General features: G+C 39.2%; 1 protein-coding gene across 1 annotated transcript in view; it reads right to left on the bottom strand.

Moving 5' to 3' along the window:
* Window positions 1–19: 19 nt before the first annotated feature.
* The window catches only part of LOC309621319 (arylamine N-acetyltransferase 1-like), a 64,860-nt gene continuing 37,196 nt past the window's right edge, over window positions 20–27,683 (bottom strand). The window contains exon 2 of the transcript XR_014239912.1: window positions 20–19,341. The gene's annotated coding sequence lies outside the window, so the exon portion shown is untranslated. The remainder of the gene's footprint in view (window positions 19,342–27,683) is intronic.

Here is a 27,683-nt window from a genome sequence, read left to right as displayed (position 1 = left end):
CATGCCGCGGAGCCAACTGGGCCCATGAGCCACAACTACTGAGCCTGCGCGTCTGGAGCTTGTGCTCCGCAACAAGAGAGGCCGCGACGGTGAGAGGCCCGCGCACTGCAATGAAGAGTGGTCCCTGCTCGCCGCAACTAGAGAAAGCCCTTGCACGGAAACGAAGACCCAACACAGCCAAAAATAAATAAATAAATAAATTAATTAATTTTAAAAAAAAACAAAAAAACCTTGCATATGTTTTCCTAATAAATTGTTTCCAATCCAAGTTGTCACTATAATGGTTCTATGATATTAATAATTTGAGCCCTAATACCCTGCTTAAAATAATCATTTATTTGTCTTATGAATAAGTTCAGGGTTCAAATGCAAAAGCTTTAAAAGGATATACTGTGTAAAACATCTATGTCATCCCTCTGAAGGAAAGAAGGAGGGAAGAAAGGAAGGAAGGAAAAAACATAGAATTTGCCCTCAGTTTAGCTGCCACTTCTTAAGGGAAGCCCTTCCCAACTCCAGACCCCCAGGCATCACAAATAACCTCTCATGGGACACTGTCCATACTGTTGCAGGTCATGTTCCCTGAAAAGCTGATTCTGAGACAAGGACAGACTTTCAGGAAGTTTCTTGGGGTGTGTTTTTTGGGATAAACATAGAATTACCATATGACTCAGCAATTCCACTCCTAAATCATTGAAAACAAACAAACAAACCTACGTACACACATGTTTATAGCAGCACTATTCACGGTAAAAAAAATCATGGAAATAACCCAAATGTCCATCAATGGATGAATGAATAAACAAATTGTGGTATATACCTACAGTGGAATAGTAATTCAGTCATAAAAAGGAATGGAGCAACTAAATATCAAACAATTACACGGCCAAAAACATTTTTTTAAGGAATGAAATACTAATACATATTACAGTGTGGATGACTCTCACAAACATCATGCTAAGTGAAAGATGCCAGACACAAAGGTCACACATTGTATGATTCCATTTATCTGAAATATCCAGAATAAGTAAATCCATAGAGAAAGAAAGCAGATTGGTGGTCTCCAGGGCCTGATAGAAAGAGAGAAGTAGTATCTTCTCAATGGGTACAGAGCTTCCTTTTGGGGTGATAAAAATGTCTGTGGGAAGTAAAATTTTTTTAATTGGAAAATGACTGATTAAAAACAAAAGTCTGTGGGGTATTTCTTGGTACTGCCTTTCCCAATTTTCACAGTAAATGGTCAAGTACACAGTAAATGGTCAAGTACAGCAGCCATGGTTTGAGAAAGAAATGATGACCAGGGCTCAGAACACTCACTCAGGGACGAGGGTGAGGGTCACCCCACCAAGTAAGCCATCCATTTTAGCAGAGGTATTATCCAAGGATGAGGGGAATTGAGAATGGATAGCACAGGAGGGAGACAATGACTACCAGTTGTGGCCTTGAGGCCACCTACAGTAACAGAGGCTATAGTTCGACCCACTGACCCTCCTTTCACTAGTAGTTCATCTCACTCACCCTCTCCCCTAAAAACGATCCATGGAAACTATGAAAGAGGTGTTTCCAGAACTTATGCAAAGACGTTGATCCGAGTAAAGGCAACAAAAGCAAAAATAAACAAGTGGGGCTACATCCAACTAAAAAGCACAACAAAGGAAACCAACAACAAAATGAAAAGGCAACGTACCGAATGGGAGAAAATTTTTACAAATCATTTATCTTATAAGGGGTCAGTATTCAAATTATATGAAGAACTCATACCAAAAAAATAGAAAAAAAATCCAACTAAAAAATGGGCAGAGGATCTGAATAGACATTTTTACAAAGAAGATACAGAGATGGCCAGCAGGTAATTAAAAAGGCACCTAAAATCACTAATCAGCAGAGAAATGCAAATCAAACCACAAAGAGATATCACCTCATACAGGTTAGAATGGCTAATATCAAAAAGACAGGAACTAACAAGTGTTGGCAAGGGTGTGGAGAAAAGGGAAGCCTTGTGCACTGTTGGTAGGAATGTAAATTGGTGCAGCCACTATGGAAAACAGTATGGAGGTCCTCAAAAAATTAAAAATAGAACTATCATATGATCCAGCAATTCCACTACTTGGTATTTGTATGAAGGAAACAGAAACTCTAATTCAAAATGAAATCTGTACCCCCGTATTCACTGCAGCATTATTTACAATAGCCAAGACTTGGAAACCCCTGTGTTCATCGATGGATAAATGGATAAAGGACATTTGGCATAATATGCCAAATTATTTATTTATATATGTATATAATTTATATATATATATTATATATATATATAATTCAGCCATGAGAAAGAAGTAAATCCTGCCATTTGTGACAGCATGAATGGACCGTGAGGGCGTTATGCTAGGTAAAATATGTCAGACAGAGAAAGAAAAATCCTGTATTATCTCACTTTATATGGAATTTTAAAAAAAGCTCATAGATACATAGACTGGTGGTTACCAGAGGCAGGGGGTGGAGGGTGAGTGAAATGGGTAAAGATGGTCAATATGTACAAACTGCCAGTTATAAAACAAATAAGTCCTGGGGATGTGACTATAGTTAATAATACCGTACTGCATATTTAAAACTAGCTAAGAGAATAGATCTTCAAAGTCCTCATCACAAGAAAAAAAGATTTCTACCATGTATGGTAATGGATGTTAACTAGACATACTGTGGTGATCATTTTTTAAATTGAAGTATAGTTGATTTACAGTATTATATTATAATAACAATATATTAGAACACAGTGATTCAATATTTTTATAGATTATACTCCATTTAAAGTTATTATAAAACATTGGCTATATTCCTTATAGCTTATTTATTTTATGCATAGTAGTTTGTGCCTCTTAATCCCCTCCCCTACCCCTATCTTGCCCCTCCCCTCTTTCCTCTACCCACTGGTAACCAGTGCTTTGATGTCTAGATCTGTGAGTTCATTTCCTTTGTTACATTTATTCCTTATTTTTTAGATTCCACATATAAGTGATAACATACCGTATTTGTCTTTCTCTGTTTGACTTATTTCACTAAGCATAATAGCGTTGCAGCAGAATGACCTGTAACTTCCTACATTTCTTACGTTTCAACTTCAAGTTTCATTTCTCGGGATGCCTACAGCTTTTCACCTGGCTAGATGGAAGCCAAGGTTTTACTTTTCTCTTGGGGGCTATTCTGCTAGGCTAGAGTCATTAGAAGCAACTTTAACTTTAGGTTGTTATAGATATATCACATCTTTCAAAGCATAATCAGACTCTGTGGTTCATGATCTGGTTGTTAGATTAAAGGTCTGTGTGGCCAAAGGGCTGTACTTCTACAACTATTGAGAAATAAACAACCTTGACTAGACAGGGAAGGAAAAGTCTACAAGTTGGTCCCTATATCCTGATCAGGGGATTCTTTTCCTCCTTCCCTGGTTCACCAAAAAGCACACTTGCCCATACTGTTCACATTCTCAAAATATGTTTGTTACTCTCAGAGCTCCTGGAATCTATATCTTCCAACGGTTGACTTTTGACTTCTCAATGAACTGTTCTGCACACCTGTGATTATACTTTAGGATTTTTTTTTCCTTTGGGAAAGAGAAGAGTGGCTTGTAAAAATACTAGTGGAAAGTAAGAGTTAAGAATCACTTCACCTTCTCCATCAAATAAATCCACCTGAATTACCGGCTCTATGAACCAAATAAGTAATTCAAAAGTTTGATGAAGAACAGAATACTTTGAGTCTCAAAATATCTCTCCATAAATTACTTATTAACTACAAAGTGACAAATAATAACTTGACAGTGGAGAAACTTCGTGGGCACCACCTTAACCAAGATGCTAATGAGACAGATGACCATAAGGTGGCTCCTGTAAGGATGCACAGAGAGACACACTGTCACCTCTGTGGAACCCCCATCCAAAGCACATAACATGAAACAACCATGAGGAAACAGAGCACAAACCCAGACCGAGGATCATTCTACACAACAACCAGCCTGTACTCATCACAAGCTCTCAATAATATGAAGAACAAAGAGGCTGAAGAATTATTTCACACTTAGACCAAAGTGACATGAGAACTAAGTGCAACGCATGATTGTAGACTGGTTCCTGGGCTTAAAAAATTAGCCATTAAGGATGTTACTGGAATAAGTGGCAAAATTTGAATATGGACGGTAGATCAGTCAACAGTATCAATGTTAAATTTCTGACTTAGACCACTGTGCTGTGGTTTGGTAAGAAAATGTTGTTTCACTTAGGAAGTAATCACTATTTACAGGGAAAAGGGCACAATGTCTCCTTACCCTTAAGGGGTTCAGGAGAAAAAAAACATGTATATATGGAGAGACAGTGAATGCCAAAGCAAATAAATCTAAATATTAATAATTGGTGAATCTAGGTAAAGCATATACAAGAGTTCTTTGTACTAATCTTGCAACTTTTCTTTAAGTTTGAAATTATGTCTATAACTATATATCTACATCTATATAGATATATAAAATCAACAAACACCATTCAAAATAAGTGCATCAACCTAAAATCCAGCCTATTCTTCAGGTATTGTTAGGTAATCTGAAGATAGACAAAGGCTAGGATACCAACAGGGATTGGGTTAGTAGATTCATTCATTAGGGCCCTGAGTACATTTCTACTAACTTAAATTATGCTTTCATTTGAATAAAACATTTTGGACTTCCTTAAACTTAGTGCCAATTACTTATACATTTAAACACTCAAAGTATGAATTCCATAGTTTTCCCCAAGTGAGGCCCAAGGCTGTCAGTATTCTCGTGTGCTAACAAGTAAGCAAGGCCAATTTCCATAACCTAACTATAGGACTTCTGGCTACATAAACTTTTTCTAATATGCCCAGTTCCCTATTTTCTTAGAAAATCCAATTTGCTCTGGGATTTCAAATACCACAGGCTCTGGTTTTTGTTACAAAAAATGAACTATTTTATTCTTTAGCTTCTTAAAAAGAAATTCAAGAAATCATTGCTCACTGCTAGCTTTTCTAGCTCTCTCCCAATATCTCTTTGATCAAGCTTTTCCATCCACTCTGGAATAATCCAGGGGTAATTAGAACTTCTTACCTTCTTTAGCCCAAAAGGAGCCAATTCATCACAAACTATCATGGATTCTGATTCTAAATTACCAAGAGCCCAATTACTAACCGAGGCGGGGAAGCTTCTTTGCAATTAAAGTGATTGATTTCTTTGCAGATGCAGTGGCATTTCATTTTTAAATTATGTTCAGTCTGATCAAATGTGAGAAAATTCTTCCTCATTTTATTTTCCTTCCAAAGAACACGATACAACAAACATTAATTCCAGAATGATACAAGGCCAGACCTGCAAGGGCCTTTGGCAGAGCTGGACATCTATCAATGGGTCTTGTCCATTTTACGGGGTTTTGCTGGCTCCTGAAGCTCTATAGGGTAAAAAAGGGACTAATTATTTGTTACCTCACAGAGTTCACCTAAGGGCTTGCCAAACCTTCCAGCATCTGCTACGTTGTGATGAGACAGCATTAGATGTTTAGATAAACATAGACTAGCGTGGAACAGAACAATTTTGTTTCTTGTGCAGGCAAAGAACAGAGCCGCAGTGTGGGGGATGAAGCAGTGTGTGGAGGTAAACATAAGCAACGTGGGAACAAATCTGTTTTTTCTCACGTAGGTGGTATTAACATGATTATATGTTTTCAAATTTTGAAAGAGAAAAATAGACAAAAACAGTTTGGGAGTAGAAGGAGGCCACTCCGGAGGATATAAAGGAACATGAGGCCACCAAGACTTACACAGATTTCCCAAAGCCTGAAAGACACCTGTCTGTCCACTTTGCTTTTAATCTTAAAGACTGGCCAGTTGTGGCTCCCGCAGCCTGTTGACCCGGGGCCTGCATTCTTATCTCCCCTTCCCCTCTCTCCAAGTGGTCAGCAGACTGGCATCCGTTCACTCACTTGAGACATACAAAGGTCAAGGTTTTCGCTCAATGAGTATCTTCCAGCGATCTGTGCTCCAGACAACAGTGACTACCCTTTGTCCTGGTATGAATGCAGTTGCTGAACGTTTTCCAAACACTGTCACACATATGTAAAGAAGAATCTAGGAGCCCTCCAAGATTTTAAATTTTAGTAAAAAATGAAATTACATAGTAAGCTTTTGAAAAATTAAAACATCCACGTATGTGAGATTGTACCTCTGCCTTTACTGCAGGCTGTTTGCGAAATTCAGGAAGCCCTGCCTTTCCATTCATTAAACAGACAGTCACTGAGCACCTCCTAAGGGCAAGGCAGGATGCCAGGTGATGCAGGTGGAGAAACAGGGCTTGTTCCTTGCTCTGAGGGGGAAGGCACGTAAGCAGACACCCTCGGCACAGGAAAACACAGAATGGAGGTGCTGTGATGGGATAAAAGGGTCACGCTTATAAGAACAAAGGAAAAGCGCATCCTTCCAATGCAGGAGACACAAACAAGGTCAGGAGGTTGGCAAGTGTCTTGAAAGAATGTCAGTCTTGCTGAGCGCGGGCAGGAGCTCCAGTCTTACCCGACGTAGCATGGGCATATATGCACGCCACATTCCAAGAACCAGAAACACAAGAAAGAAGAAGCCAAACCAGATACCACAAAGCTGTGACCGTTGGGCTCAGAAGTTTGGGCTTTTTTTATGAACCAGGGAGGAGCATGAAGGGGAAGTGATGGTCCAACTGGCTGTGCTGGTAGGGGCAGATGGGGGCAGATGAGGCTGCTGAAATGATCCACTGAGGGCTGACAGAGCTGGCTGTGGCAATGGGACTGGAAATAAGTGGAGATTCAAGAGATTTGGGGCCGGTGCAAACCACAGGGACTTGTAACCATCATATGAATGGATGAGGAAGGAGGCAAAATAGACTCTGAGCACTATTACATGTGAACACTTGGATGGCGTCCATGGACTGGCTGGCTTTTGCTATTTAAACATTTACTGTGGTTATTAGTCACATCCTGCATGGAGCCCTCATTTTAAGCTCTTTAAATGTCCCTGAGATACGTGGGGGAGTTATTTCAATCCTCCTTTTTACAGATGAGAGAACCAAGACTGGCAAGGCTTAGCCCTAAGCAGGAAACCCAACTAACCCAACTAATTGGTGCAGAGCTGGGACAAAATATCAGTATAGTCCTCATTACACAATCCAACGAAACACGAAGATAGCTCAAAACTGTCCTAGCGGCATGTTTCCAGCCTAAGTGGGACAAAGTTCATAGAACTTTATACCGTCAGCTGTGTTGTAAGGTGGTTTGTTGGTAATGTCCATTCCAAAAGCCAACGGAAAGCTACCAGTATGCTGAATCATTAAAAACGTGGATGTACAGGACTCAAGTCTTACACCTTTTTGAACAAAATACCCTTCACAGATGCTATGTTTAGACTCAAGTTTTCCCAACATAAAGTTTTTAAAAGAACAATCTGTCTAAAAAGCATGTAAAGAAAGTCATTGATGTTTTAGGACTTTAATGTCCTTCATACGGTCAACATAAAACACTGACAATGGATGAACCATTTGGGAAAAGACTCTTCAGCAAAGATCTTCCCGAACTCACAGCATCACTGGTCAAACACCATAAAGAAAACAGTCATGTGAACAAACAGTAAGGGAGTTTAACGGGGATTTTTAGTTTAACAGCATAAGGGCAAAACCAACCAACCAACCAACCAACCAACCATTTTTCTACCCACTGAAAGGAAAGTAAAAGTGAATCAGGGAGTTTCCAAATCTTGTGAAGCAGCTTAAAAAGGGAGAGGGGAGGGGGAAGGGGAGGCACACAACAGTTGAGAACGTAACACTCTAATGCACAAGGTCAAGGATCCTAACATTCTCAAAGTCTCAACATATACCAACAAGAACCGTATTCTTAGAAATATAAAGGCACAGAGATATAAATGCATAGATATAAACTATTTGGTATTAAGAACAGACCTTGCTAGATAAACATATAGCATGTCACTCTTATTGCTTTATGAGAATAACCGTATAAAGAAAGAATCCAGAAGACCCCACTGCTGTCATCTTGCAAAGGATCAAAATTCAGCACCTAGAGGACCCCACCCACCCTCCATGCTGTGTGTGTCTGTGTCTCTAAAAATAATAACCTGCAATTTGCATATAATTAAACCCGTAGGCAGCTTTGAATGTGAGATCTAGGCAGAAAAAGTAGCAGCAAAGACAACAGTAGCTAGAATTTGGTAGAAAAGCAAGAGAAGATTTTTTAAAAGTTTCCAGTTCAAGTCAGAATTAAGGTTAAGTTTCAACAGCTTGGGATAGCTGTGGATGTTTTGCTGTTCTCTGAAAAAAGAAGAAAATCTATCATAAGCATGTTCATTCGAGAAAAATACTGAGTTTGTTTAGTTTTTTTAGCCATGCCCAAGTGACTTTCCATTTTGTACACTGTTCAAGGGCAGAGTGTATATTCGTTAGGATGTGCTCATAGCTGGTGCATCTCCAAAAAATGCTTCATGAAGGCTGCAAGCTTCTGGACGTCTTCGATGGTGACAGCATTATGCAGAGAGGCCCGAATGCCTCCCACGGACCCAGAAGAACCACTGATGCAGCCGTTAAGAACAGGAGCATCTGGCTTAGCATCAAGACGACCCTTCTTCCCGTCACCAGCTCCTGCGAGAGTCACGGCACCTGAGACCATCGTGTCCAACCTCCCACCTGAAAGTCCCCACAGGTGGCCAGGAGCTTCACACATCTCAGTCATTAGAAAATTCCTTTCCAACGCAGTGAAGGACTGTCACGCTCACATGGAACCTAGGTTAGCTCAACTCTTCGATGAGCCTGCCGTACAGGGGGCAGGGAGCGGGCAGTTATTCTCATGCATGAGAACATACATTTTTCATGGAGCTTACAGAATTAACTACTCTCTCTGATGTTCAGGGGAGCAACAGTGATCTGTTCTTACACTGAACAGGCTTGTGCCAGCCGCACCAGAGATGGGATGGCACCCTTTGTGCTGTCAGAGCAGAGATTTTCAAAGGTAATTTTGACCAAAACTCCAAGAAGGTGTGCCCCCCCCCCATGCTCTCGGCCATGGAATTGTGCTAAGGGGTCTGTAAGCAGCAGCAGGAGAACCCCCGTAATAAATGGTCTTTCCCAACTATTGTAACTACAATAACTGCTACTCCAGGTTGGGCAGGCTCCTAGATGTGTTTCATTCAGCGTCTGAAAACTAAACCAATTCTCTGACAAGCTTCTGGATGGGACATGTACTCACCACCTATGCCCTTTCAGGGAGATCATATTGAGTTCAAGAGCTTTGTCAAGAAATCTTTTTTCTAAAGCATCATCTCCTTTGGTGTTGCCAATGTGGAATGGAATATTTATCTTGCTTCTATTCTGGGGCTCCACTGGACATCTGAAAAACATGTTTTTTGTTCCAGCTATTTTTCTGCAATGTGCAGTTGCCATTAACAAAGCAACAGAAAGGTTTTAAAAACCATTTTCCAGATGCAAACAAGAGATTAAAAAAAAGATCTGGCCCCAGGACATTTATAATTTACTTAGGGAGACCACCCTTGCATATGGAACAGTGAGCTAACATTCTCTTATACGACTCATACTTAATTTCCAATAGCCTCAGTTTCCTCATCTGAATATTAGGAATAATAATAATATCTCCATTTCATACTAGTTATGACAGTTCAGTGGTACAACATATATGAAGCTTCCAACCCATGGCAGCCACACAGCAATGTGAATGACCCTTTCTCTACAAGGCTGCAGAGAAAAAAAAAAAGTTGGTCCGAATAGTGTCTGTAAGATTTAAAAATAATGAGCAGCCGCTTTCAAAGCACTTAAAACACTGTATTGTCCCAAGCTGTGTGACCTTGAACAAGTTACTAAATCTCTCTGTTGTGCCTCTCTGATGTGACGACGAAATGGCCATAAATTCTCTGCAGCCCTCCCAGCAAGAGGTGGGGTCTAGTGCTCCACACCTTTTGAATCTGGGCTGGCCTTGTGGACTTGCTTTGACCAAGAGACTGCAACAGGAGTGATGCTGTGCAACTTCCAAGCTGAGGCCTCAAGGGGCATGCAGCTTCTCTACCTGCCCTCTTAAAACATCACTGCCATGTAAGCAAGCCCGAGCTAGCCTGCTGGAAATAACAGGCCCAGCCAACAGCCAGCACCAGCTGCCAGACAGATGAGGGGAGCCATTGAGACTCTAGGTGAATCACCCGATGACTTTGGTTGAGTAAGTGATCTCAGATGAGACCAGCAGAAGAAACCACCCCACTGAGTTCAGCCCCACCTGCTGACTGAAAAGAATCCTGAGCAAAAGAAATGGCTGTGGTTTTAAGTCACTGTCTTGAAGTATTCTATGATGCAAAAGTAGATAACTGATAGAATTTAGAACAGTGTCTGGAACACATTCAATGCTATGTAAATATCTATTGAAGTCAATAAATCTGTCTTTTTATTCTCAGCACCTTGCACAGGGCTCATACAGACTCTCAAAAATGAATGGGTCAAGTTTCATCTAGGATACGTTAGTATTTGACTTCAGTTTCTCATTTGCAAAGTAAGCAAGCCAAAATTATCTTCCACTGACAACCAAAGGAGACAAACAGAAGAGCTGACATGCTATTCTGGATTACAAGGAAAATATGTAATAACTCTCTCCATTTTCTCAAACACATCCTGTCTTATTCTTCCACTTCTACAGGGTGGGTGGGATTCATTAAAAGTAAGCAACGAAGAAAAGCAGTGTGAGGAAGCCCCCATTAAAAGCTATGCTCACCCCTCAGGGCACACACATAATTCCTGTTAAAGTTAATAGGAGTCAAGTGCACGTCGACGGACAGAAGAGACGCAAGCAGGGAAACCAAGTATCTGGTAATAGGCTTTGAGCCTGAATTCTGGGCCCCCCTTTGCACAGATAGTAGGTATCCTGGTTGACACTTACATTAAAAATTTAGTGTCTACCCTCTTTGATATTCTGCTGCCTCAGGCTCCCAAGGTGACATTCCAATTATAGAGCTGGAGCAGCAAAATGGACACGTGCTTTCAGGGGAAAAAATATTAAAAGGGGGAAGAATTAAGAACCTGGATTTACAAAGAATCTGTATTGACCGTCGTCCCCCACACATTTACCCATCCTACTGTGAATGTAGGTGGTATCATGACAGCAACAATGTCATAACAACTAGAAACTGAAGATTAAATTTGCACGGTGCCCGCGAGTGTCCCTGGTGTGGGGCTGAGGGAAGGAAGAAAAAGATGAAGGGGAATTAGCTGCTCCCAACCTAGCAAGACGGCTGTGGAGGGAATTCAAATTCCACAGGACAAGCGCTGTGGAAGCACAGAGCTGAGCAAGTAACTCTGCCCGAGAGAAGGTTGAAGGTTTCAGAGGAAGGGAGGTGGGAGGGGTCAGGACAGGGGGAGACGAAGGAAGGGCATCTGACAGAGAGCTGTGTCTGCCAAGGTACGGGGACGCCAGCAAGTTCTCTGCAGCACCTGGGGTGCTGGGTGCCTGGCTGGGGGCAGGACTGCAGACCGCAGAGGGCCCTGCAGACACGCTCTCCTGGGAACTGGATCGATCGGATCCTGGAGCAACGAGGAGCAATCAGGTCTGCACAACAAGGAGTTCTGCGTTTTAGAAAAAGCACTACGACATAGGGGCTGGAGGGTGGGGACACTGGGGGAGAGGCCTGCTAGAAAGCTCCCACAAAGAACTTTCTAGGTCAACAGAATTCGGGGTCGTGACCAAGACAGGGATACTGGGGAGTTTCAAGCATGGGCAGTAAATGCAAATGCCAATAGGGACCCAACGGTCATATAAATGAGTATAACAGGCCCAACATGACAGACTTAGCACAAACTCCCTACGTTACCTGTTAACTCTGAGGGCCTGCTTGAAACATACGGCCCTCCCAGTCCGTTTCTCCCACTTTCAGAGACACGGGGATTATGAAATAAGACATCTGGATTTAAATCATCTTCCCATGTTCCAATAAGGGCTCACATTGTGTGTTTTAAACCCTGTGAGCCACACCGAGCGCTGCCGTGGGCTGTGCTGGGCCCCCGCTCCCAGGCGTTATCACTAAATCCCAGAGCGGGGGCAGGGCCTGTGGCCTGAATGAGTTGGGGGGCAGGGAGAAGGTGCCACGCTGACAGAGCGCTAGCGCGGGGCCGGGTGGGCGCGGAAGCAGCGGGTAATCCTGGGACGACAAAGCTTCCAGGACAGAGTCTGAGCAGCGCTCCCCAGGGAGTCTATGACGGAAGCTGATAAGGATGGTTGTGACTGGAAAAGTGGTGCCACAGTCAGTCATAGACATTTAGGAAATCCTGAATTAACAGGGCTATAAGGGTTTCTTGACTCAACTTCCTAGAGCATCTCAAGAGCTCCGGTGAATTGTGAACTCCCAAGAGGATAATTCATATAGGAACACAGTTTTCCCCAAATGCATGTGGCTGAAAAACCCACTGCATCTCTGGGATGAGTATTCTAGAATGCCCACTGAGAAACCCCGGGACTTCCCAAGGTACCAGAGGGGTATGTGTGAGGGGAAAGGCACCACCTCAGCGTGAAACAGCATCTCACAAAGGTGGTGAGGGTTAGGAGGGCGCCAAGAAAACCGCAGGCAGTTGGCAAGCGATGACAAGACGCTCGTTTCAGTGGTGTCTGCTCCAAAAGACAAACCAGAAACAAGAAGGGCGTGAAGAGTGCATCCTGAGGTGAGAGAAGCCCACAAAAGAGTCACTAGGCCTCTCCTGACTGCCTAACTTTTAAATAAAAAATTAACTCTAAATTTGCACACGATTAGGAAAACTAGAGTAAAAATATAAAGATCTATTCCCTTCCATAGAGGTGGTTGCCATTAACAGTCTTTTGTGCATTTTCAGGATCAGATACACAAATGTGTATACGTGTATATATGCATGTTTCCATATGTACATATATACATACATAGTATTTACAAATACAAACATTGTGGGTTTCTAAGTGGAATAATAGACATGTCCTTTTCTACACCTGCTCTTTTTCCTTTTAACCTGATGAGGTATCAGGTCATCTTCCCAGTTGGCTCACAGACCTTCCCCGTTCTCCACACACACGTTACTCCATATCACGGATGGATCCTAATTTCCTTCATCAGACCCCTCCTGAAGGACATCCGGGTTGTCTCTAGATTTTCCCCATTACGTAAGTATCCCTCATTGGACTTGTGGGTGCCTGATTTTATGCACACTTCTATGCAAGGCAGAGTACTGGCAGAGGGCAGGTGCCTAGAAGTAAAAGTCTTTGGTCAAAGAGCAAGAGAGTTTTGAACTTTCATGGATGCTGCAAACATTGCTCCAAAATTGAACACATTTATTATTATTATTATTATTATTATTATTAACACATTTATTATACTTAACATACGCAAAGTGTGTTTGTTCCCTTGTCTACACCAGATGTTATCAGTCTTTAGAATTTCTGCCCATCAGAGGGGAAGAAAATCCTATGGTTTTAATCTGCATTTCCTAAAGAAGTTGGCCCCTCTTCATTTGTCTATTAGCCAGCTGTGTTTCTTCTGAGTTGTTTGCTCATACAGTTAGAAACCACCCCCTGCCTTTTTAAAATTTGATTATCCTTTTTCATTAATTTGTGGGTTCTTCTCTATATCAACAGTAACCTTTATATGTTAATACACTACCAAACTTTGGTGGCTGTCATTTTGTTTTGTTTATGTCTTGAACTGTAGAAAAGTTTTAAATTTTCATGTAATTAAATATCTTTTACTTTATGGCTTCTGAGTTGTATGGCTTACTTAGGAAGGCTTCTGTACTCCCTACACTTACACAGAAATTCTCTCCTGTATTTTATATTTGCTTCTTGCATTTAGTTGCATTTGCATCTTTTCGACTGACTAGAATTTGTGTATGCTGTGAGGCAAATATCTAATTTCTGTTTAAATGAACTATCAATGCTTCAATCAGTCAATTAGACAAAAAGTCAAGTTAGACTTTAAAATTGTCTAAGTTAAAATACAATTCTCAAGTAAACAGGGACCAGTTTCTGGACTTTTCCACCGATCTGTCTTTCCCTCTGCCAGTGGCTTTATATGTTAATAGATCATATGTTAACATTACATTTTATTAATGTTAACAAATCTGTTTAAAATGTTTCATCTATCCTTTTGCACTAACTTTTTCAGGTGAACACTGAACTGACTTCTAGATATTTACTAATTTTTGTGACTATTGCGAATGGAATCTTTCCTTGTTTTTTATTATTATTTCTGGCTTATGGGAAAGTAACTGACTTTCACATATTTAGACACAACTGATCACAATTCAGAACATGATCATTTCTAGTTTTTCCACTGATCACTGCATTTTGAAAAAACAGTCATTATCATCTGTGATTTTTCTTGTTTCCTTAGTAAAGGCTCTGGAACCAGCCCGCCCGACCCTCCCCATGTTCTTATCCTGCCTGATCCCACTTCCCCGCTGCACCTGACCCTAACCTGTCTGCGTTGCTGTAAAACACAGTCTGTTCACAGGGTTGTGAAGACAATAAAATGTATTAATATCTGTAAAGCGCCAAGGGCTCTGCCTACTTTATTTTATTTTGGGGTTGTCACTAGACACATCACATGCTTCCCTCTCTTTCCTAAGGCCTGGACCCCACATGAAAGGGAGAAAAGGTGACCTCGTATCTGGATATGGATTTTGTCATTTCAAGAGCTTTATCATATTAAAATTAATATCTAATGCATATTAAACACTATGTGTCAGGAACATCCTAGGTGCGTTTCATAAGAACCACAAATAATACTGACAGCTAACCGTTAAGGAAATAATTAACCATTAAGGAATAACCATTAAGGCTGTTTTAATTTTAGCACACCGGATATATAAGGGGTATAAGTTCTAGTAGCATTAAAAAAAAGAAAGAGTTACCAATTCTAATAGTTTCTTTTCCTTTTCGACTACTTCCCAAAATTATAGTTCTCTTTTTCTGTCTAGCAGCTTTGTATGGTTCCTTCACTGATGGAGAAGTTATCCACTGGTACTGAGAGACAAATGATAAATATGCCATTTAAGTCACAGGTAATTTAGGAGGGTTTGATCTTCATTGGAAATTAAGATATTTTAAGTTAATAACAGGTCTTCAATCTGCATTTCTGGGAAGCTAAATTAAAGCATCACACAACATTTTCAAAAACAGAAAAGCCATTTCATTTGACTAAAAGCTTAGTTTTAAGATGGCAGAAAGTACGTTGATAATTTTCTTTTAAGAAGGAAAGAAAAACAAGCCATTAAAGAGAGGTTCTTCCGAGAGAATTAAAACATGTTATATACCTCTGACTTGGCACTCCTTCCATTCTGGAGACCTTTCTTGATAACTGCTTTCATCACAGAATGATTTAAAGTAAAATAAATTGAAATTAGAGTAATTATTTCCCAATGAGTGGCTGTTTCCATTTAAAACAAAAAGCCAACTAATTATTGCATTTCCCATAAAATTAAATATGAAATCTACATTATGGAATTACACACTTATTTCCCCCTTTGTTTATTCTAATTTCTTCCTCATAAACCTAAGATGCCATCTTGCAGACTGCCCCCAGTGGCTACTATTTTGGCAGCAACAAAGGTCAACTTTATTTATTTCCTCTCTGATCTTTATGATTTCTTTCCTTCTGCTAACTTTGGGTTTTGTTTGTTCTTCTTTCTCTAGTTCCTTTAGGTGTAAGGTTAGATTGTTTACTTGAGATGTTTCTTGTTTCTTGTGGTAGGCTTGTATAGCTATAAACTTTCCTCTTAGAACTGCTTTTGCTGCATCCCATAGGTTTTGGATCGTCGTGTTTTCATTGTCATTTGTCTCTAGGTATTTTTTGATTTCCTCTTTGATTTCTTCAGTGGTCTCTTGGTTATTTAGTAACGTATTGTTTAGCTTCCATGTGTTTCTGTTTTTTACGTTTTTTTCCCTGTAATTCATTTCTAATCTCATAGCATTGTGGTCAGAAAAGATGCTTGATATGATTTCAATTTTCTTAAATTTACTGAGGTTTGATTTGTGACCCAAGATGTGATCTATCCTGGAGAATGTTCTGTGCGCACTTGAGAAGAAAATGTAATCTGCTGTTTTTGGATGGAATGTTGTATAAATATCAATTAAATCTATCTGGTCTACTGTGTCATTTAAAGCTTCTGTTTCCTTATTTATTTTCATTTTGGATGATCTGTCCATTGGCGTAAGTGAGGTGTTAAAGTCCCCTACTATTATTGTGTTACTGTTGATTTCCTCTGTTATAGCTGTTAGCAGTTGCCTTATGTATTGAGGTGCTCCTATGTTGGGTGCATATATATTTATAATTGTTATATCTTCTTCTTGGGTTGATCCCTTGATCATTATGTAGTGTCCTTCCTTGTATCTTGTAACATTCTTTATTGTAAAGTCTATTTTATCTGCTATGAGTATAGCTACTCCAGCTTTCTTTTGACTTCCATTTGCATGGAATATCTTTTTCCATCCCTTCACTTTCAGTCTGTATGTGTCCCTAGGTCTGAAGTGGGTCTCTTGTAGACAGCATATATATGGGTCTTGTTTTTGTATCCATTCAGCAAGCCTGTGTCTTTTGGTTGGAGCATTTAATCCATTCACATTTAAGGTAATTATCAATATGTATGTTCCTATGACCATTTTCTTAATTGTTTTGGGTTTGTTTTTGTAGGTCCTTTTCTTCTCTTGTGTTTCCCACTTAGACAAGTTCCTTTAGCATTTGTTGTAGAGCTGGTTTGGTGGTGCTGAATTCTCTTAGCTTTTGCTTGTCTGTAAAGCTTTTGATTTCTCCATCGAATCTGAATGAGATCCTTGCCAGGTAGAGTAATCTTGGTTGTAGGTTCCTCCCTTTCATCACTTTAAGTATATCATGCCACTCCCTTCTGGCTTGTAGAGTTTCTGCTGAGAAATCAGCTGTTAACCTTATGGGAGTTCCCTTGTATATTTTTTGTCATTTTTCCCTTGCTGCTTTCAGTAATTTTTCTTTGTCTTTAATTTTTGCCAGTTTGATTACTATGTGTCTCGGTGTGTTTCTCCTTGGGTTTATCCTGTATGGCACTCGCTGTGTTTCCTGGACTTGGGTAGCTATTTCCTTTCCCACATTAGGGAAGTTTTCGACTATAATCTCTTCAAATATTTTCTCTGGTCCTTTCTCTCTCTCTTCTCCTTCTGGGACCCCTATAAAGTGAATGTTGTTGCATATAATGTTGTCCCAGAGGTCTCTTAGGCTGTCTTCATTTCTTTTCATTCTTTTTTCTTTATTCTGTTCCGCAGCAGTGAATTCCAGCATTCTGTCTTCCAGGTCACTTATCCGTTCTTCTGCCTCAGTTATTCTGCTATTGATTCCTTCTAGTGTAGTTTTCATTTCAGTTATTGTATTGTTCATCTCTGTTTGTTTGTTCTTTAATTCTTCTAGGTCTTTGTTAAACACTTCTTGCATCTTCTCGATCTTTGCCTCCATTCTTATTCCGAGGTCCTGGATCATCTTCACTATCATTATTCTGAATTCTTTTTCTGGAAGGTTGCCTATCTCCACTTCATTGAGTTGTTTTTCTGGGGTTTTAGCTTATTCCTTCATCTGGTACATAGCCCCCTGCCTTTTCATCTTGTCTATCTTTCTGTGAATGTGGTTTTTGTTCCACAGACTGCAAGATTATCGCAAAGGTCAACTTTAAACATTTTGCATCTAAAGTGGCTTTGGATACCTTTGGATAGAAAGTACAGTCTGAGCACTGTCCAGACACTTAGATACCTAAAGGGCATCTAAGATATCAAACCAAAGTCCTGATATTCCCTCAAAAGCTGCTCCTCCCATCAGCCCCCTTCTTCTAAGTGATACCACCCAGTTGCACATATAATCATCAACGACTTGTCTCCTTGTTACTATTTCCTTCATACCTCACATCTAATCTATCTGCAGGTCTTGTTAGCTGCACCCTCAAAACACAACCTGAATTCAACCACTTTTCACTTGCTGCAAACTTCCAACCTAACCTAGGCCATAAACATCTCTTATTTGGACCACTGTGATAGTCTACTAACTGGTCTCCCTGTTTGTCTTCTTTATCCTCCCAAGTCTATTCTCTATACCAGGTCATCTTATTGAGATACTATTTGGATCATGCCTTTTTCCACTTCAAAACCCTCTACTCGTTTAGAATAATCCACATCTTTACTCTGGCCTTCAAGACTTTACAAGATCAGACCCCTGGCTAGCTCCTTGACCTCATGTCATACCACACTCTTCTTCACTCAGTACTCTGCCCAGATTGGCCTCCTTGCTTTTCCTTAAATACTCCACCCATCTACATGCCTGCATACTCATTGCCTCCTTGTCCTGGAATGTGCTTACCCCAGATCTTCCATGGCTTGCTCCTCTCTTCATTCAAGTCTCCGTTCAAATGCCACTTCTCCAGTGAAGCTGTCCCCTAACAAACCTATCCAATGGAGTCCTACCTGTCTCCGCTCACTCTCCTTACATTACAATATTTCTGCACTTCCTACTATCTAAAATTATATTACTTATCTGTTTACTCATTTCTATCTGAACCCCTTCACTAGACTGTAAGCTCCATGAGGGCAAGACTTTTGTCTGTCTGGTTCACTGCTTTATCCCTAGTGCCTGACCCATATCTGGCACACAGAAGCTATTAAAACAATTACTTGTGAAACTGACAAATGAATAAAGTACTCCTTGCAAGAATTCAGAGGTTGCACAACAAGGAAATAATGCTCTTGGTGGAAGCAGGCTTAGTATTTAGGTTCATCTCTATTCAGAGTAGAGATAAGAACAATTTAAAGGTATAACTCACTTTAATTAGTACATTATCTGCTAAAAACATAAGGGAAGTGCAACCTTAGAAAGGTACAGTTGACACTTGAACGACATGGGTTTGAACCTCGCGGGTCCATTGACACAGATATTTTTCAATAAATATGTACTATCGTCCTACACGAGCCAAGGTTGGTTGAATCCACAGATGCGGAACCACTGACTATAAACTTATACCAAGATTTTCAACTGCATGTGGGGTGGCACCCCTAACCCGCAAGCTGTTCAAGGGCCAACTGTATACGATGAGGAAAGTGAAACACATTAAGTTTTAAAAACTGTCAATACGTGAACAAACTCTTTTTGTTTTGCTATGTGTTAATCAATTTAAAAAAAAAGAGACCACGTACCAACAAGTGGATTTTTTTCTTATATCCAAAACGACCAGAGTTCTGTTGCTTTCAAGGGCCTTTAGTAAAGCCTTTGCTCCTTCACTGGTGAGGCCACACTGCTGCAGGTCGAGTGCTTTTGATGAAAGACAAAAGGTCACTTGCGAAGTCTATACAGATTTAACATATAAACAACTCTCATTTTCTCACGTGTGGAAGAGTCCTGAACAAGACCAGCCATGGCAGGTTTGTAATTTTGGGTATGGAAAAAAACAGAAATGTATATGCACACACATAATGCATAATCCAATTTAAAAATCTCTTCTTGGAATGTTCATTGCAGCTCTATTTACAATAGCCAGGACATGGAAGCAACCTAAGTGTCCATCGACAGATGAATGGATAAAGAAGATGTAGCACATATATATAATGGAATATTACTCAGCCATAAAAAGAAACGAAATTGAGTTATTTGTAGTCAGGTGGATGGACCTAGAGTCTGTCATACAGAGTGAAGTAAGTCAGAAAGAGAAAAAGAAATACTGTATGCTAACAGATATATACGGAATTTTAAAAAGTTGTTATGAAGAACCTAGGGGCAGGACAGGAAGAAAGATGCAGGTGTAGAGAATGGACTTGAGGACACGGGGAGGGGGAAGGGTAAGCTGGGACAAAGTGAGAGACTGGCATGGACATATATACACTACCAAATGTAAAACAGCTAGTGAGAAGCAGCAGCACAGCACAGGGAGATCAGCTTGGTGCTTTGTGACTGCCTAGAGGGGTGGGATAGGGAGGCTGGGAGGGAAACGCAAGAGGGAGGAGATATGGGGATATATGTAAATGTAGAGCTGATTCACTATGTTACAAAGCAGAAACTAACACACCATTGTAAAGCAATTATACTCCAATAAAGCAAAAAACAAAAATGAAACAAAACAAAAAAAAAGCACTTTTTGGATGTGCAATGATAACCCTGCCTTTAGTACCAATAAATCATCCAACATGTTCTACAATTACAGAACTGAAGAATAACTGTATATAACCTATGAGAAAAAAACATCACAAAATGAATCTCAGTTCATAATTAGCAAGGGCAGCAGTGGCATGTAAACCTCAGAAGCAAAAACTGGTGGAGCTGAGAAAGGCACTGCATTCTTTTGATCATGATCTTGAGCTTCAAATCACACTTCAAACTAGTTAAAAGGGGAAAACGAAAGAGAAGAAATGTAATAACTGTTAGTTTTAGAGCAAACAAGACAAGCTTAGGAGGATACAAATAATAACAAATTCAAAGAATGTGTGAAGACACAGTACATACTAAAAACCTATCATGAAAGTATGATGGTCAAGAACTCTCTCAGTAAAAGGTTAGACAAAAACTAGAACAAATGATCATGAATTCTAGTAGTTCTGGGGCTGAACAACCTACTCACTTAAACAAAAGGGATCATCACAACAGCGCAGGTATTAAAAAATATTACATGAAAGGTAACTATCATGAGTCATTTTTTAAAGTGCTGTGTGGAGTATCACATTAAAATAGCTGGAGTCTTTCAACACCCCATGACACACAGAAACAGAAAGTCAGACATATGGACCTGACAGGATAGGATACAACTGTTACAACCTCTCACTACAGAAGAATGGACACAGGGTATAATTAACCAACTAGCCAAATTAATACAAACAGCCAGTAAACCCACCAGTAAATCAAAGGAATACAAAATAAAACAAAATGTGGTTATTCTCCTATCAGACTGAGCCAAGCCTTTAAAATGTGTATACCCTTTTGATCCAACAACTCTCTTTCTAAGTATTTAACCAAAAGAAATAGTCAGAGATATAGGCAAGGATACATATCAGAGTACTATTTGGAACTGAAAAACTGGACATAGCTTATATACAAGAATGGAGAAGCTATGTGTACTGTGGCATATTCCTATAATGGAACACTGAACAGTCACAAAAAATGATGCAGTAGATGCAAATTTAGAGACTTGCTAAATTAACTGAAAAAAGTTGTGAAATTTGGAGTAATCCCACTTGCATGAAAAAGGGAGAGGTACTCATTTTTGTAGTTTTACACTTTTTAAAAAGTGCTACAAGCCAGTGTTTGTGTGAGGCAGGCTTCACATCCACTGTTGGGGTGGACTACAAATTGGCATAGCATTTCTGGATGGTAATTTGGCAATGTGTATCAACAGTCTTAAAAAGGTGGAACCAAGAAGAACTACAATCCTGCAGCCTGTGGAACAAAAACCACATTCACAGAAAGATAGACAAGATGAAAAGGCAGAGGGCTATGTATCAGACGAAGGAATAAGCTAAAACCCCAGAAAAACAACTCAATGAAGTGGAGATAGGCAACCTTCCAGAAAAAGAATTCAGAATAATGATAGTGAAGATGATCCAGGACCTCGGAATAAGAATGGAGGCGAAGATCGAGAAGATGCAAGAAATGTTTAACAAAGACCTAGAAGAATTAAAGAACAAACAAACAGAGATGAACAATACAATAACTGAAATGAAAACTACACTAGAAGGAATCAATAGCAGAATAACTGAGGCAGAAGAACGGATAAGTGACCTGGAAGACAGAATGCTGGAATTCACTGCTGCGGAACAGAATAAAGAAAAAAGAATGAAAAGAAATGAAGACAGCCTAAGAGACCTCTGGGACAACATTATATGCAACAACATTCACTTTATAGGGGTCCCAGAAGGAGAAGAGAGAGAGAAAGGACCAGAGAAAATATTTGAAGAGATTATAGTCGAAAACTTCCCTAATGTGGGAAAGGAAATAGCTACCCAAGTCCAGGAAACACAGCGAGTGCCATACAGGATAAACCCAAGGAGAAACACACCGAGACACATAGTAATCAAATTGGCAAAAATTAAAGACAAAGAAAAATTACTGAAAGCAGCAAGGGAAAAATGACAAAAAATATACAAGGGAACTCCCATAAGGTTAACAGCTGATTTCTCAGCAGAAACTCTACAAGCCAGAAGGGAGTGGCATGATATACTTAAAGTGATGAAAGGGAGGAACCTACAACCAAGATTACTCTACCTGGCAAGGATCTCATTCAGATTCGATGGAGAAATCAAAAGCTTTACAGACAAGCAAAAGCTAAGAGAATTCAGCACCACCAAACCAGCTCTACAACAAATGCTAAAGGAACTTGTCTAAGTGGGAAACACAAGAGAAGAAAAGGACCTACAAAAACAAACCCAAAACAATTAAGAAAACGGTCATAGGAACATACATATTGATAATTACCTTAAATGTGAATGGATTAAATGCTCCAACCAAAAGACACAGGCTTGCTGAATGGATACAAAAACAAGACACACAAATATGCTGTCTACAAGAGATCCATTTCAGACCTAGGGACACATACAGACTGAAAGTGAGGGGATGGAAAAAGATATTCCATGCAAATGGAAATCAAAAGAAAGCTGGAGTAGCTACACCCATATCACATAAAGTAGACTTTAAAATAAAGAATGGGGCTTCCCTGGTGGCGCAGTGGTTGAGAATCTGCTGGCTAATGCAGGAGACACGGGTTCGAGCCCTGGTTTGGGAAGATCCTACATGCCGCCGAGCAACAAGGCCCGTGAGCCACAACTACTGAGCCTGCACGTCTGGAGCCTGTGCTCCGCAACAAGAGAGGCCACGATAGTGAGAGGCCCACGCATCGCAATGAAGAGTGGCCCCCGCTTGCTGCAACTAGAGGAAGCCCTCACACAGAAACGAAGACCCAACACAGCCCCCCCCAAAATAAATAAATAAATAAATAATAATTAAAGGTTCTAATAAATAAAAAAATAAAAATAATAAAAAATGTTACAAGAGACAAGGAAGGACACTACATAATGATCAAGGGATCAACCCAAGAAGAAGATATAACAATTATATATATGCACCCAACATAGGAGCACCCCAATACATAAGGCAACTGTTAACAGCTATAACAGAGGAAATCGACAGTAACACAATTATAGTGGGGGACTTTAACACCTCACTTACACCAATGGACAGATCATCCGAAATGAAAATAAATAAGGAAACAGAAGCTCTAAATGAGGCAGTAGACCAGATAGATTTAATTGATATTTATAGGCGATTCCATCCAAAAACTGCAGATTACACTTTCTTCTCAAGTGCGCATGGAACACTCTCCAGGATAGATCATATATTGGGTCACAAATCAAGCCTCAGTAAAGTTAAGAAAATTGAAATCATATCAAGCATCTTTTCTGACCACAATGCTATGAGATTAGAAATCAATTACATGGAAAAAAACGTAAAAAACACAAACACATGGAGGCTAAACAATACGTAACTAAATATCCAAGAGATCACTGAAGAAATCAAAGAGGAAATCAAAAAATACCTAGAGACAAATGACAATGAAAACATGACGATCCAAAACCTATGGGATGCAGCAAAAGCAGTTCTAAGAGGGAAGTTTATAGCTATACAAGCCTACCGCAAGAAACAAGAAACATCTCAAGTAAACAATCTAACCTTACACCTAAAGGAACTAGAGAAAGAAGAACAAACAAAACCCAAAGTTAGCAGAAGGTAAGAAATCATAAAGATCAGAGCAGACATAAGTGAAATAGAAACAAAGAAAACAATAGCAAAGATCAATAAAACTAAAAGCTGGTTCTTTGAGAAGATAAACAAAATTGATAAACCATTAGCCAGACTCATCAAGAAAAGGAGGGAGAGGACTCAAATCAATAAAATTAGAAATGAAAAAGGAGAAGTTACAACAGACACTGCAGAAATACAAAGCATTCTAAGAGCCTACTACAAGCAACTCCATGCCAATAAATGGACAACCTGGAAGAAATGGACAAATTCTTAGAAAGGTATAACTTTCCAAGACTGAACCAGGAAGAAACAGAAAATATGAAGAGACCAATCACAAGGAATGAAATTGAAACTGTGGTTAAAAATCTTCCAACAAACAAAAGTCCAGGACCAGATGGCTTCACAGGTGAATTCTATCAAACATTTAGAGAAGAGCTAACACCCATCCTTCTCAAACTCTTCCAAAAAACGGCAGAGGAAGGAACACTCCCAAACTCATTCTATGAGGCCACCATCACCCTGATCCCCAAACCAGACAAAGATACTACAAAAAAAGAAAATTACAGACCAATATCACTGATGAATATAGATGCAAAAATCCTCAACAAAATACTAGCAAACAGAATCCAACAACACATTAAAAGGATCATACACCACGATCAAGTGGGATTTATCCCAGGGATGCAAGGATTCTTCAATATACGCAAATCAATCAATGGGATACACCATATTAACAAATTGAAGAATCAAAACCATATGATCATCTCAATAGATGTAGAAAAAGCTTTTGACAAAATTCAACACCCATTCATGATAAAAACTCTCCAGAAAGTGGGCATAGAGGGAACTTTCCTCAACATAATAAAGGCCATACACGACAAACTCACAGCAAACATCATTCTCAATGGTGAAAAACTGAAAGCATTTCCTCCAAGATCAGGAATGAGACAAGGATATCCGCTCTCACCACTATTATTCAACATAATTTTGGAAGTCCTAGCCACGGCAATCAGAGAAGAAAAAGAAATACAAGTTGGAAAAGAAGAAGTAAAACTGTCACTGTTTGCAGATGACAGGATACTATACATAGAGAATCCTAAAAATGCCACCAGGAAACTACTAGAGCTAATCAATGAATTTGGTAAAGTTGCAGGATACAAAATTAATGCACAGAAATCTCTTGCATTCCTATATACTAATAATGAAAAATCTGAAAGTGAAATTAAGGAAACACTCCCATTTACCATTGCAACAAAAAGAATAAAATACCTAGAAATAAAGCTACCTAGGGAGACCAAAGACCTGTATGCAGAAAACTATAAGACACTGATGAAAGAAATTAAAGATGTTACCAACAGATGGAGAGATATACCATGTTCTTGGATTGGAAGAATCAATATTCTGAAAATGACTATACTACCTAAAGCAACCTACAGATTCAAAGCAATCCCTATCAAATTACCAATTGCATTTTTTTTGGAACTAGGGCAAATCATCTTAAAATGTGTATGGAGACACAAAAGACCCTGAATAGCCAAAGCAGTCTTGAGGGAAAAAAACGGAGCTGGAGGAATCAGACTTCCTGAGTTCAGACTATACTACAAAGCTACAGTAATCAAGACAATATGGTGTTGGCACAAAAACAGAAACATAGATCAATGGAACAAGATAGAAAGCCCAGAGATAAACCCATGCAAACTAACCTATGACAAAGGAGGCAAAGATAGACAATGGAGAAAAGACAGTCTCGTCAATAAGTGGTGCTGGGAAAACTGGACAGCTACATGTGAAAGAATGAAATTAGAACACTCCCTAACACCATACACAAAAATAAACTCAAAATGGATTCGAGACCTAAATGTAAGACCGGACACTGAAAAACTCTTAGAGGAAAACATAGGAAGAACACTGTTTGACATAAATCACAGCAAGATATTTTTTGGTCCACCTCCTAGAGTAATGGAAATAAAAACAAAAATAAACAAATGGGACCTAATGAAACTTCAAAGCTTTTGAACAGCAAAGGAAACCATAAACAAGATGAAAAGACAACCTTCAGAATGGGAGAAAATATTTGCAAACGAATCAATGGACAAAGGATTAATCTCCAAAATATATAAACAGCTCATGCAACTCAACATTAAAAAAACCAATCCAATCCAAAAATGGGCAGAATACCTAAATAGACATTTCTCCAAAGAAGACATACAGATGGCCAAGAAACACATGAAATGCTGTTCAACATCACTAATTATTAGAGAAATGCAAATCAAAACTACAATGAAGTATCACCTCACACTATTTAGAATGGGCATCATCAGAAAATCTACAAGCAACCAATACTGGAGAGGGTGTGGAGAAAAGGAAATCCTCTTGCACTGTTGGTGGGAATGTAAATGGATACAGCCACTATGGAGAACAGTATGGAGGTTCCTTAAAAAACTAAAAATAGGATTACCATATGACCCAGCAATCCCAGTACTGGGCATATACCCAGGAAAACCATAATTCAAAAAGATACATGCACCCCAATGTTCATTGCAGCACTATTTACAATAGCCAGGTCATGGAAGCAACCTAAATGCCCATCGACAGATGAATGAATTAAGAAGATGTGGTTCATATATACAATGGAATATTACTCAGCCATAAAAAGGAACGAAATTGAGTCATATGTTGAGACGTGGATGGATCTAGAGACTGTCATACAGAGTGAAGTAAGTGAGAAAGAGAAAAACAAATATCGTATGTTAACGTATGTATGTGGAACCTAGAAAAATGGTACAGATGAACCGGTTTGGAGGGCAGAAGTTGAGACACAGTTGTAGAGGACAAAGGTATGGACACCAAGGGGGAAAACTGTGGTGGGGTGGGGATGGTGGTGTGCTGAATTGGCCATTGGGATTGACATGTATACACTGATGTGTATAAAATTGATGACTAATAAGAACCTGCAGTATAAACAAACAAACAAAAAAACAACTAATACTAAACTCTCTTTGGGTTATTTGTATGGACATATTTTAATATAATTGTTTCAGATATTACATGAAATTTCTAAAAATCTTATATGTTCTGGTGTAATGTTATAAGTCATAATTCTAGTTATTACTTTAAAAAAGTCATAATTCTAGTTATTACTTTAAAATGTATATCTCAGAAATAACTAAATTTCCTTGTCAATTGCATTATTATGAACTTTCATCAAATCTTTAACCGTGGTCATTTTTAAGTCTTTTGTCATTTACAGACAGTTCTGGGTGTACTCTGATGCTTTTGCAAATATGTTCCTATAAAAGGGTTTCATCTTTAAGGAATTCATGGAAAAGATTCTGACAATTACAGGTTTCTGGTAACTGACTATACTGCTGAACTGAATGAATAAGCATTTTCAGAACTCTAATGGAAAACTGATGAATTCATAAAAGTGCCAAGATCAAGATGAAAAAAGATCAAGATGAAAAAAAATTAATTACATGGGACTGAGTGAACTGATGAGGATGATTATAATTTTTGTGAGTTTCTGTTTGAATAAGAAAAAAAAAAATTCCACAAGGACTCAGATGCAAAAAATATACAAATCAATTTTCACTGCAAAGTAAAGGAGCTGCTACAGTGGAGGATTACTGTACTGAATGTCAATATTATGACGTAGTATGAGTGTGTATGAGTGTGTTTCATGTTTGGTAATTGCAATCATTGTTGCTTTTGTTGTGGTCATCCATTAAAAAAAAAGATTTACATAGAACATGTATTTTAAACTGAAATGAAGAAATTTGGAATATGTAAATTATGTTAACGAATTATATTGGTAGTGCAAAATTTGTGCCTCCTCAGTAAACAGAAAATATTTTCAAGCAAAGTATAAATCA

Source organism: Balaenoptera borealis (assembly GCF_965194805.1).
Source record: "Balaenoptera borealis genome assembly, contig: HAP1_SCAFFOLD_283, whole genome shotgun sequence".
Lineage (NCBI taxonomy): Eukaryota > Metazoa > Chordata > Mammalia > Artiodactyla > Balaenopteridae > Balaenoptera > Balaenoptera borealis.
This window is presented reverse-complemented; position numbering and strand designations above follow the sequence as displayed.